Consider the following 12610-nt stretch of genomic DNA (forward strand, 5'->3'; position numbering starts at 1 on the left):
TCTTTCGAGATCAGATCCAAGATGGCCGACTTGCGGCCATTTTGTTACTTAAACGTATCCCCAACCATTTCTCAACATGCATGGACCGAATTGGTTCAAACTTGACACAGAGACAATGAGAGTATACATATGCAGAATATTCAGCCAAAGATGGCTGACTGACGGCCTTTAACTCAGTACAGCAAAATTACTAAAACCACGGGGGTGATGACATTTTATGTCTTTTTCTCCTTTAGTCAGGTTCACTATGTTTTTTCGTTCAAAATCATGGTAGATTAGCAAACCTATACATTTTTGGAAACGTTATTACATGGAAAATCTGAAAATTAATGTTTACATTTGCCAATTCCGACCAATTCGATTCGACCAATTCGACCAATCGACCAATTCCATTTGACCAATTCGACCATTCGACCAATCGCTTCGATCGACCATTCGACCATTCGACCAATTCGATTCGATTCGATTCATCGAATTCGATTCGATCGACCATTCGACCAATTCGATTTGCCAATCAATTTGACCGACCTTTGCTTGTGTGGAACAGACTGTGAAAACGATGCGGACTATATTGTCGGATACGACACACAGGACAGTGATGACGAACTCTAAATGGCATATTCTGTAATCGTGTATGTTTGATGCCATTGACTGCCTGTGTATATTTTGTCATTGACTGCCTGTGTAGATGTGAAGTTATACTGACTGCATGTGTATATATGATTTTGCTGACTGCCTGTGTATGTTTGGTGATATGAATTATTGTGACACATTTTGATGTTATTAACTGCCTGTACAAAATGATAACATGTATTTGATTATGCAACTTATCGCGAATATAAAGACAGTATTTTGCAATTCAAAACCTTTGATTCGTGTCTTACCATTCCCCATAGCACTAATTTGATACTTTCATTGGATTCCTTGTCCCTGAAAATATAGGTTTAGTATATTTTAAAAAGTTTTTAGGGTAATTAGAGGCAGAAATAGAACAAAATATGTATTTTACAGTGGCCATTTTGAAAATCCAAAATGGCCGCCATACAGGTATCTCTCCAAATGTAAACATTGATTTTTAGTTTCCTGATGCTATAACCTTTCCAAAAATGTATAGGTTTGCTAATCTACCATGATTTTGAACGAAATATAATTTATTGACATAGTGAACCTGACCACTTGTTAAAATTGAAGTGAGTGGGGTATCGTATTCTATGAACTCATTATAGTTATCAAGGGTCATAATTTTCTTATCTCTACTCTTTGTAGAGGATGTTTGTCTGTGCGTGTCAGCTGGTAACCTCCTAATTCATAAATAAATAAATTAAGAACAATGGTTGTACAGGTTACCTTTCTACTATAAACAAAACATTACTTATGTATTTTTCATGATATTGTTGTGGATATGAGAATGGTTTGTTTTTTTTGTGTTTTTATTGTATAGTAAATTGTTGTTAGAATATCGCCCTCCTTGCTCCAGTGTTGTATAAAGGTCAAAGGGCGTTCCCGTTGTTAGTTCCATAAAGCATACATGAAGGACACCATAATACCCCTGTTCAGTAGTTTATTTCCTTATTATGTGTATTAGGGTAAGGCCTTGTCTTCCATTAAGATGACACTCCATTGCACCAAGTGAAATAAGATAGATCCCCCCTTTCATTCCTATTCCCAAAACCTCCATTTCCAACTGCGTCATTGCCAAGCCTCAATTGCCAATTACATCCCCTCCAAGCCTCAATTACCAACTGCACTGGGCAGTTTGTCAGGTTTGCTATGGCTGTGGGTTGTTGGTTTCGCCCCAAAACCACCATTAAGCATGTGCTCAGCTCGGGGAAGAAGGGCGTGCCCGCCCATCGTCATCAAGGGTGGAGTCAGAGGGCCTGTGCCCACCAATCAGGGCCGAAGCGAGCTGACCGAGGGGCGTGTCCTGAAGGCCGGCGGCTTGATCGCCTGAGGCGCTATAAAAGCGCGCGCGCAAGAACCGAGTTGTGGTTGGACAGGGAGACGTGCAAGTGGTTGGACCAAGCAAAGAGAGAAAGAGTGGTTGGATCAAGAGAGAAAGAGTTGTTGGACCAAGAGAGAAAGAGTGGTTGGACCAAGAGAGAAAGAGTGGTTGGACAGGGAGACGTGCAAGTGGTTGGACCAAGCAAGAGACGTGCAAAGTGTGGTTGGACTGAGTACGAGAAGAGTTTAGTTGAGTAGGAGAAGAGTTGAGTAAGGGATCCCTAAAAGAGCAGCTTCAGTCACAGCAGCTTCAGCCACAGCAGCTTCGGGGCCTTGACGGCAGTTTCGAACGGGGCCGCGAAGGAACGGCGGCTGGTAAACGCGCCGATCGAGAAAGGGCGGCGGCTGCTAATCCCCGACCCGACCGTGCTGCGGGTCCAGCTGAACCTTCCTCCCCCTCCAGCCATCCACCTCCTGCCATTCCTATCATCATTCCCCGCATGAGTCTGTCCTTGTTTGTTCTATCCTGGGTTTAATTAAGACTGTAGGTGAGCTAGCGGTGCACTGTGTCTCTAATATCTTCTGTAAATTATTTTCTTATCTTTCCTTCTTCCTTGGTTACTTTTGGTTGTAAATAGTAAATAAATTATATTCATATTCCCTACTTCTGTCTTCTTCTCCTTCACATCCGTGTCGCTTTTGTCTTTTCCATATTGAATATCTGTGGCGCGATTTTGGCCAACGTTCAGGAATCGGGTTAGTCGGGGTAACTGTTCGGCCGCGGTGCCATCCGCTCGGCAAACCAACATCCTTATCCGCGGTCCGTAACAATTGGTGTCTGGGAGTGAGATACGAGGCCCGAACCAAATTTTTAAAACATCAAGAAAAAATTTGGTCAAAATTTGGAGCGGCCGAAATTTGTTTTGTTTTCGAAAAAACCCGAATTTTGAAATCGCGCCATGGCTAGTCAAGGCGATCGGATGCCGGTAGGGGAACTAGAGGAGGGGTTAGGAGTAACCCAGGATCAGAGGGACGAAATAGAGGAGAGCAATGAGGTGGTTGAGGAGGTTTCAGGCACGCAAGATGGCGCCCCTGCGTACGAGGTTGCGGGCGCGCAAAATGGCGCCTCGCACATGGCTACGGTGGCCGCGCCCGCTGCACAAGTGGGAGGGATTGACATGCAGGCCCTCATTGCGCAGCTGTGCAGATGAGTATGGGAAACCAAATTGGAGGTTTGGAAAGCAGAATGATGGGGGCAATGAGGGACGAAGCGAGGAGTACCAGCGAACAGTTGGGAAATAAATTTGAGGGTTTAGACAATAAATTTGAGGGGTTAGACAACAATTTAAAGGGGTTAGACAAGAAATTTGAGGGGTTAGACAAGAAATTTGAGGGGTTAGACAAGAAATTTGAGGGGTTAGACAAGAAATTTGAGGGGTTAGACAAGAAATTTGAGGGGTTAGACAATGGGATAGAAGGGGTGAAACATGGGTTAATGGGGGTGGAAAATAGAATGGCTGCCCAGGAGAATCAGATAGAGGGGGTGAAAAATGGGTTAAGGGGGTTAGAAAACACGATGGAAGACAAATTGCAGGCAATAGGGGAGCAATCCGCCCGGGAAATTAAACAAATGGGAGAGCAGATAGAGGAGGTGAAAATCGGGTTAGACGCTAAATTGGATGCTCAGAGGGATGAATTGGGACAGATGAGGGCGGCATCTACTAAAGAGATGGAGGAGATGAAGGAGGAGATACGACGAGGTGTAAGCGAGGAGGTCTCGGGGGTACGCGAGGAGGTAAAGCGAGGTGAAAAGCGTATGGAGAAAGAGGTGAGGAATAATACGGCTAGGTTACAGGGGGGCAGAGAGGACCTGACGCAGGAAATAGAGCAGCTGACGGTGGGACAAAAAGAACTAGTGGATCAAGTAGAAAAGAACACTGCGGTACTAGGAGGGTTAAAAGCGACACAAAGAGACATCAAGGACGACTTGATAGCGACGAAGAGGCAATGTCAGATGGTACGTGAGGGACTGACAACGAGGTTGGACGAGGTGACAGAAGTAATGGAGACAAAGGACCGGGAGGTGAGGCCGCACATAGAGACGGTCAAAGTAGCCTTAGAGGACGAAATTGAGGAGACGCACCGGGAAATAAAAGAGGTGAAGCAAAAGTTAGAGAAGGTGGAAGAGGGGGTGAGTGAAATTAAGAAGAGACGGACGGAAACTAAGAGAGAAATACCGGAGGAGGTGATGGAGTATGTGCAAGGTCGGTGCTCAAATCATGATGATGTGCTCACTAACCAAATAAAGAGTTTGCAGGTGGCAGAGGAGGTGCGGAGACGAGGTGCCAAGGTGAATGGCGATATACGTGGAAATGTATATGATGTGAGGGGAGCTTCAGTCGGCTTGGGGGTTGATTTGGATCCGGGTGTTCGTGAGAGGCCGCTGGTGAAGTGTGTGACGGGTACGGTGTGCAAAGGAGGAGTGTGCGAGAATGTCCGACTCTGGGGTGTGTGAGGAAAAAGTGCGCGCCGAGGAGTGAGTGTGCTGTCGAGAGTGAGTTGGTCGTAGCGCGGGTGCGAGGGGGCACATGGAAGCGCGTAGTAGGGAGTGTTACAAGGGATGTAACGGAAGCATGCACGCCTGTGGTGAGTGTTACGGAGGGTGTAACGGGAGAGTGTGCGCAAGAGGATGCACGAGAAAGGTGTGTAACGGACGGGTGCATGGGGAAAGAGTGCGCTGTCAAGAGTAAGGGAGAATGCACGCCTGTAGTGAGTGTTACAGAGGGTGTAACGGGAGAGTGTGCGCAAGAGGATGCGCGAGAAAGGTGTGTAACGGACGGGTGCATGAGGAAAGAGTGCGCTGTCACGAGTAAGAGAGAATGCACACCTGTGGTGAGTGTTACGGAGGATGTAACGGGAGAGTGTGCGCAAGAGGATGCGCGAGAAAAGTGTGTAACGGACAGGTGCATGAGGAAAGAGTGCGCTGGCAAGAGTAAGGGTGAGTGCGCGACCGAGTGTGGAGGTGAGAGTAGTGAGAGTGACACGGAGCGGGAGTTGGTTGTGGCAGGTGAGCGAGGATGTACACCTGGAATGGAAGGATGCACACCTGGAATGGTAGAGCGCGTATGGGAATGCACGCTGGAGTTGGTGGTGAGGCACGTGATTGGCTGTGCAAGTGAGAGCACACCTGTGGTTGTCACAGAGGTGACCGAGGAGGGGGCGCGAAGAGGTGTGTTGGTGAGGTGTGCGAACGACGAGTGTGCGCAAAGGTGTGCGGTGGTCAGGTGTGTGACCAAGTCTGTAAGCGGATTTGAGTGTACCTGGGTGTGTCAGGGAAGGTGCAATGACCAAGAGCATGGAGATGGCTGGATGTGTGAGCAAGGAACGGGCTGCGGGGTGTAAGCATGCGAATGGAGCATCGACGCTAACTGGGTTAGCGGTTAGAACGACGTTTAGCCGAAGCGGGCCCTCGGTGCGTGCCGGGCTTCGCGTGCCGCGAGGACCAGCGGGGATTCGAACCACGGCGGTTTCGAAAGAACCGCCGTACGCGATCCACGCTGGGCCTCGCTCGGAACGGCCGCGTCCGTGCTCCACTAGGCGGAGCGGGCAGCCCGATAGGAAGGGTCGTCATGGCGACCCCCTTTTGTTGAGGCGTTCCGGCAGGTCGAGATCGGGCCATTGGACGGCTCTGTGCCGAGATGGTGCGTGGGATCTCGGCCCGGGTAAGCGTCCTTCCGTGCACCGAGTGCCGGATGCATCCAACCGCCGGCACCAAAGAACCCGCATTCATTACTCGGCTGTACGAAGCCGAGCTTTAGAAGTGAATTGGCGCACCGAGAGGCACTAGTGAGTAGACTGATGATGAGGATAGTGTTTTGGCCCCGAAATTAGAAAAAAAACAAAATTTGATGATTGGCAAAGGATTGGCAGAGTGATGATTGGCAGAGGATTGGTAGTGATTGGCAAATTTTAGATTGGCTGGAATTTGGTGAGCAAAATTTATAGTGAGAGATACCCGATGTGGTGGGATGGCAACTTTGCCATCTCTCACAGCGGGGGCAAAGGAGCACTAGTTATGGGGTTTATGGCAGTGAAAACTAGCCCGGGAGGGTTAGGATATAATGATAGGGATATAGAGAAGATGACAATAGGTAACGTTAAGATTAGGTAGTGACAATGATACCTGTAGTGGGGACGCAGGTAGATTAGTGTGGATGATAATGACGAGGGAGCGCAATAGTTTAAAGGGACGACTGGGAAGCGCAAGTTCCAGAGGGGAGTAGTTAGATGAGATGATGCCGTGTGTTTGAGGATTGGAAGTGTATTGAGCAGGGTATGAGTAACTGATTGTGATTGTGAGTAGTATTGTGATTGCACAGGTGTGCAACTGAACAGGTGGATGGAGCAGTGTTTGAGTGAGTGATAGTGATGTGAGTGGTGCTGACCAAATGGTCCAGGAAGGAAGGAGGGTGTAGGTGGCACTAGGTGAGATTGCACAGGTGTGCAACTGCAGGTGTATGGAGAATGGTTGTATGGAATAAATGGTCTGGAATATATGGAGTATTGGAATGGATGGTCGTGGAGTGAGTATGGTGGAAACTGTGGAGTGGAGTGGATGGTGCGAAGGTGTGAATGGGGGAAGGATGGACCCCCATCACGAATACCCGGGGAGGGTAGTGTAAGTGTTAGGTAGAGGGTACAGGTAAATTATGGTTGGATATTGGCATCTGTGGTGCGTGGTGGAAGAATGGTGATTGAATGGGTGCATTAGTGTTGTGGAAATGGCTGGGCGTGTAGCCTGTTAGTGTGTATAGTTGGTTGGGCACTCCACCACTGTGAGGATGTCGGCCAGGTGAGACCGCAGGTGGGCTCTGGGAGCCGGTAGAGTTGTTGTGGATGGGGCCCGAGGATCCGGAGGACGGACCCGGGTAGCCCAGTGCCAGAGGGCACCAAGGGGTGACAGAGCCAGGAGGGGCCTTCCCCAGTTAGTTAGGTTAGGGTGAGGAGCTAGGTAAGCTCGGGTGGCAACTGCAGTGGTGGAGGTGTGCAGGTGGGTAGGCCTGCTGGGAGAGCTACATGCCCCAGTCCTGAAATTGTGCAAGGGCACAGGGAGTTGCATCGGGGGAGTGAGACCCCAAATTAAGGAAGCACCACAGTTTGTTCAATGGGAATTGGTTTTTAGAACCCATAGTGTAAGTTGGCCAATGGATTGGCAGGGAAAGACCCCGGGTAGTGTAAAGTGTGTTAAAGTCAATTAGAAGGTAGTTAGGATTAAGATCTCCTCGCACCATCTACATCCACTCACCTGAGGTGACGTAACTCCACACCATGCCATGTTTTATTATTTTTATTGATGCAGATGTTTGGAATGTGAGACGCATCATGACGTGGGTGTGACATTGTGCTGATGTTCCATCTCTCCCTCCTTATGAGGATTGATGATGAATTGGGTGATGGCAAATTTTGGTTAGAGGGATTGTGGTGACGAATTTGGTATAGAAGAAATATGGGGAGACGTGACAGTAGTGACGAATTTGTAAAGGTGTAGATTTTGTAAATATGGGGTAAGGGCAAGGGTAGAGTAGGTGACAGGGGGGGGGGGGGGTGTGACGTACGGTAGGGACGAGCTTTTCTCACTTCGCTCTCCATACGCACTTCGCCTTGCATTGCCTTGATTGATGTGTACCCTTGTGACCTTACCCCTCGCTCATCTGTCTTTCCCCCCTTTTGTCTCCCACATGAGGACCTGTGCGCCACTGGGCGCCGAGGGGAGCGTGCGTGAGTCAGCCATTGTGCGCCCGAACCTCTCGCAACCACAGCTGTCTGCATTGATGCACCACATTATGGACCACATGTCTGTGGCTGAGCACCACTTATGGACCCCATGGGTTGGGGCAAGGCCCCTCTGCTGGAACCGGCCATGAGGGCCCGAGATCTTGCTGGCGGACCTTGGCCACAGGGCACCGATGCCCCACAGGTGAACCACACTTGTCGGCCCTGTGGGCCATAAATAAATAAAAATGGACACGTTGGGTGCAAGTTTTATTGCAAATAGGCCGCCAGCAAAGAAAATGACAACATCTGGAGGAAAGTAATAGCCAGCAGAGGGAGCCGAAGAGCAAGAGACCACCTGCAGGGTTAGGGGTTGTCGGTTTATTTTATTCATGAACAGTGATGACTGTGCACCGATTGGTGCTTGAGGGTGTGTTGGTGCGTTTTGGGTGCTTTCAGGGTGCGTCGATGCAGAGCAGACTGTCTCCCCCCCAGAAAGAACAATCACAGGTCCTGGGTTGCGTTTTGTAAATAAAAGTAGCGTCAATTGTAAATAATGCTCCCCACCGTAAATGTATAGTTTGAAGACCATTCCGCAATTCAGTTAGCTGTGGGCGTGAGTCTGTTAGGTAGGGTGCAATGGAGCAGCGGGACATATTTATTTATGTTTTAAAACGGTTGCACTCAGGGTCAGGTTAAATGTAGAGGGAACTACACCTACGTGCCACACTAAAAGTTAAAGTTATAGGCCCGGGACGTGCCTAAGAGGAGGAGGGTGCAGTGTTGTGGATATGAGAATGGTTTGTTTTTTTTGTGTTTTTATTGTATCGTAAATTGTTGTTAGAATATCGCCCTCCTTGCTCCAGTGTTGTATAAAGGTCAAAGGGCGTTCCCGTAGTTAGTTCCATAAAGCATACATGAAGGACACCATAATACCCCTGTTCAGTAGTTTATTTCCTTATTATGTGTATTAGGGTAAGGCCTTGTCTTCCATTAAGATGACACTCCATTGCACCAAGTGAAATAAGATAGATCCCCCCTTTCATTCCTATTCCCAAAACCTCCATTTCCAACTGCGTCATTGCCAAGCCTCAATTGCCAATTACATCCCCTCCAAACCTCAATTACCAACTGCACTGGGCAGTTTGTCAGGTTTGCTACGACTGTGGGTTGTTGGTTTCGCCCCAAAACCGCCATTAAGAATGTGCTCAGCTCGGGGAAGAAGGGCGTGCCCGCCCATCATCATCAAGGGTGGAGTCAGAGGGCCTGTGCCCACCAATCAGGGCCGAAGCGAGCTGACCGAGGGGCGTGTCCTGAAGGCCGGCGGCTTGATCGCCTGAGGCGCTATAAAAGCGCGCGCGCAAGAACCGAGTTGTGGTTGGACAGGGAGACGTGCAAGTGGTTGGACCAAGCAAAGAGAGAAAGAAAGTGGTTGGACTGAGTACGAGAAGAGTTGAGTTGAGTAGGAGAAGAGTTGAGTAAGGGATCCCTAAAAGAGCAGCTTCAGTCACAGCAGCTTCAGCCACAGCAGCTTCGGGGCCTTGACGGCAGTTTCGAACGGGGCTGCGAAGGAACGGCGGCTGCTAAACGCGCCGATCGAGAAAGGGCGGTGGCTGCTAATCCCCGACCCGACCGTGCTGCGGGTCCAGCTGAACCTTCCTCCCCCTCCAGCCATCCACCTCCTGCCATTCCTATCATCATTCCCCACGTGAGTCTGTCCTTGTTTGTTCTGTCCTGGGTTTAATTAAGACTGTAGGTAAGCTAGCGTTGCACTGCGTCTCTAATATCTTCTGTAAATTATTTTCTTATCTTTCCTTCTTCCTTGGTTACTTTTGGTTGTAAATAGTAAATAAATTATATTCGTATTCCCTACTTCTGTCTTCTTCTCCTTCACATCCGTGTCGCTTTTGTCTTTTCCATATTGAATATCTGTGGCACGATTTTGGCCAACGTTCAGGAATCGGGTTAGTCGGGGTAACTGTTCGGCCGCGGTGCCATCCGCTCGGCAAACCAATATCCTTATCCGCGGTCCGTAACAATATACATGATGTGGGAAATTATTATGTGACTTATTAGCCATAAATATTCCCGAAGGGACAAATATATTATAAGGTGCTGTGTGTCACTCGGTGAGTGAGCGAGTGAGTCTGCAATGGTCCTCGGACTTACAGTAGTCTTATATACTCCGCAGTGCCCGACAAGCCTCTGCAATGTTAAAAGTTCTGTCTTGTTGTTAATGCTGTGATTATTTCTAGATGTAAAAGAACGATGGAAGAAAACATGGGAAATGATGAATAAAAAGCCCTCTCGGATCAATATAGATCCCACATAGAGGTTTATGATTCAAACCATCAGAATGATTCTGAATGCAGTGGCCTGTTTGGTATTCCTGTTTGACCCACTGGAGTCGTGATGGCCCACACTTATGTTTAATTCCCACCTTCTACAAGTATTTGTCCATTGTCTACGAAAGTAATTCTCACAAAAGTATGATAATGTCTTTGTCCTACCAATGATTTATGTATGATTACAACAAGCCTTAGCTCAATGTACACATGGTCTCAAAACATGATTGATACCTCCGCCATCGAAGGTGGATGGAGGTTATGTTTTCACCCCTGTCTGTCTGTTTGTCTGTTTGTCTGTCTGTCTGTTTGTGAACAAGTTATCTCAAAATCTTGTGGACGGATTCAGACGAAATTTGGCGGAGAGGTAATGTATGTGACAAGGACGAAATGATTAGCTTTTGGCGAAGATCCGGATTCGGATCCGGCTAGTAGTAGTTTTTAAGTGATTCTTCACCATTGGGAGATAGGGCCAAAAACGATATCGGAGAATATCTCAAAAAGTTGTCGACGGATTCGGACGAATCTTGGTGGAGAGTTTGGGTGTGTGACAATGACGACTTGGTTCAGTTTTGGTGAAGGTTCGGATCCGGATCCGGATCAGAGATTTTTAAAAGTGATTCTTCACTATTGAGAGATCAGGCAAAAAGCGATATATAGTATGATATATAAAAAAGTTACGACTAAACTTGGTGGACGAGTTGGTTAGGTGACAAGAACAAGCCGATTCGATTTTGGTTCAGATCAGAATCCAGATCCGAACTATCAGTGGGATACAAAACATAAACTGTTCAGCCTGGTGGAGGTGTGCCTTCTGCGGATTGTCTTTCTGGTTACTCCCGCGAGGGAGTAATGCATTCGATCGTGTCCGTGTGCGTGTGTGTTCGTGTGTTTGTGAGCAAGATATCTGGAAAAGTTCTGAACGGATTTGGATGAAAGTTGGTGGGATGATTGCCCTTGGGATAAGGAAGAATTGATTAGTTTTTGGTGAAGCTCAGGATATTATTCCGGATCCAGGAATTTTTTGAAGGATTGTTTACCATTGGAAGATAGGGCTCATTTTTTTAAACAATATCTTCTATATATTCTATATTTAACATTGTGATATGAAAATAGTTTTCATATTTGTTGTAAATGTAGTTTAAACTGGTGGTTATGCGTTAGAGCGGTGTATTTTGTTAGCAGCGTTATCTTCAAGGTTCTTTTTTTCTAATAAAGACATATTCTGTCATTTTAAAACCACCAAAGTGTGTATTAGGCTTCCCCGTTTCTTAAAATGTATGGTTTGATACTATAATGCTTTAAAACGGTTTTTTTTTTTTTTTTTTTTTTTACCTCAGAAGAGATATCAACCTCAGCGAATGTCAATCGCGGTGTCAGTATTTGATGAACTTACTACTACTAGTACCCGACTGCAAAGCCGCAATGAGCCAGCGAAGCCAAAGCCTCTTGCCACTATTTTACCCATCACTATGGCATCAGTAGGTTCGGTAGTTGGTAGTAGGTAGGTGTAGTAGGTACCGTACCTAGTTCAAAATGACACCATTTGCATTCTGGATGAGATTAAAATTTATAAAATTTCCTTCTTGATGAATTCGGTGAATTCCGTCTCAACTTCGGATATTTCCGACCGTGAAAAACTATCCCCTACGGCCACGAGATTTCTAAAAAAATTATTCTTCGTCAATTTTAGAATATTTGACGCCGTTTTCAGCATCCAAAATGTGGTAAAAAGGTTTTTTGAAATATTTTTTCAAATGCTCGAATCTCATTGGTTCCGGTGTTTGGTGACGATTTTCATTGAAGATAACCAGGCCCGTGCGGGCCGAGGTTGGTCTTAAAGTATTTTAATTACAAATTAGAGGTGCATAAGATTATGAATCAAACAAAGACGGGTGAAACAAACTCCTGTTGAACTTTTTTCAATTTGTTATGCATACTTCCGCATGCGCAAGATGGCGGCCTCCATGGAGCAATTTGGTGCGTCAAAGCTTCGAAATTCTCAAGGGATCCAGCAAAATCTGGCTTTTCAACATAATACGTATGCGTTCATTCACAACACCGGCTTCGCCGGCTACTAGTACCGACTGCAAAGCCGCAATGAGCCGGCGAAGCCAAAGCCTCTTGCCACTATTTTACCCATCACTATGGTATCAGTAGGTTAGGTAGTTGGTAGTAGTTAGGTAGGTAGTTGGTAGTAGGTAGGTGTAGTAGGTACCATACCTGGTAAGACTTGGTAAAAGAGAAGAGCAGACAGTCCTCCCCAATACCTGCATACCTCTTGCCACTATTTTACCCATCACCATGGCATCAGTAGGTTAGGTAGTTGGTAGTAGGTAGGTAGGTAGTTGGTAGTAGGTAGGTGTAGTAGGTACCGTACCTGGTAAGACTTGGTAAAAGAGAAGAGCAGACAGTCCTCCCCAATACCTGCATACAATAAATGTCACAAGAAGCTTAAGGAAGTAACGATACGATGTGCTAGCTTAAGGCCTATTTTAAGAAATTTTAACTGGGCTTAACATACGTTTTCACAGTATGTGTGTAGTCTTCTA

The sequence above is a fragment of the Myxine glutinosa genome, chromosome 4 (genome assembly GCF_964187855.1).
Source record: "Myxine glutinosa chromosome 4, kmMyxGlut1.1, whole genome shotgun sequence".
Classification (NCBI taxonomy): domain Eukaryota; kingdom Metazoa; phylum Chordata; class Myxini; order Myxiniformes; family Myxinidae; genus Myxine; species Myxine glutinosa.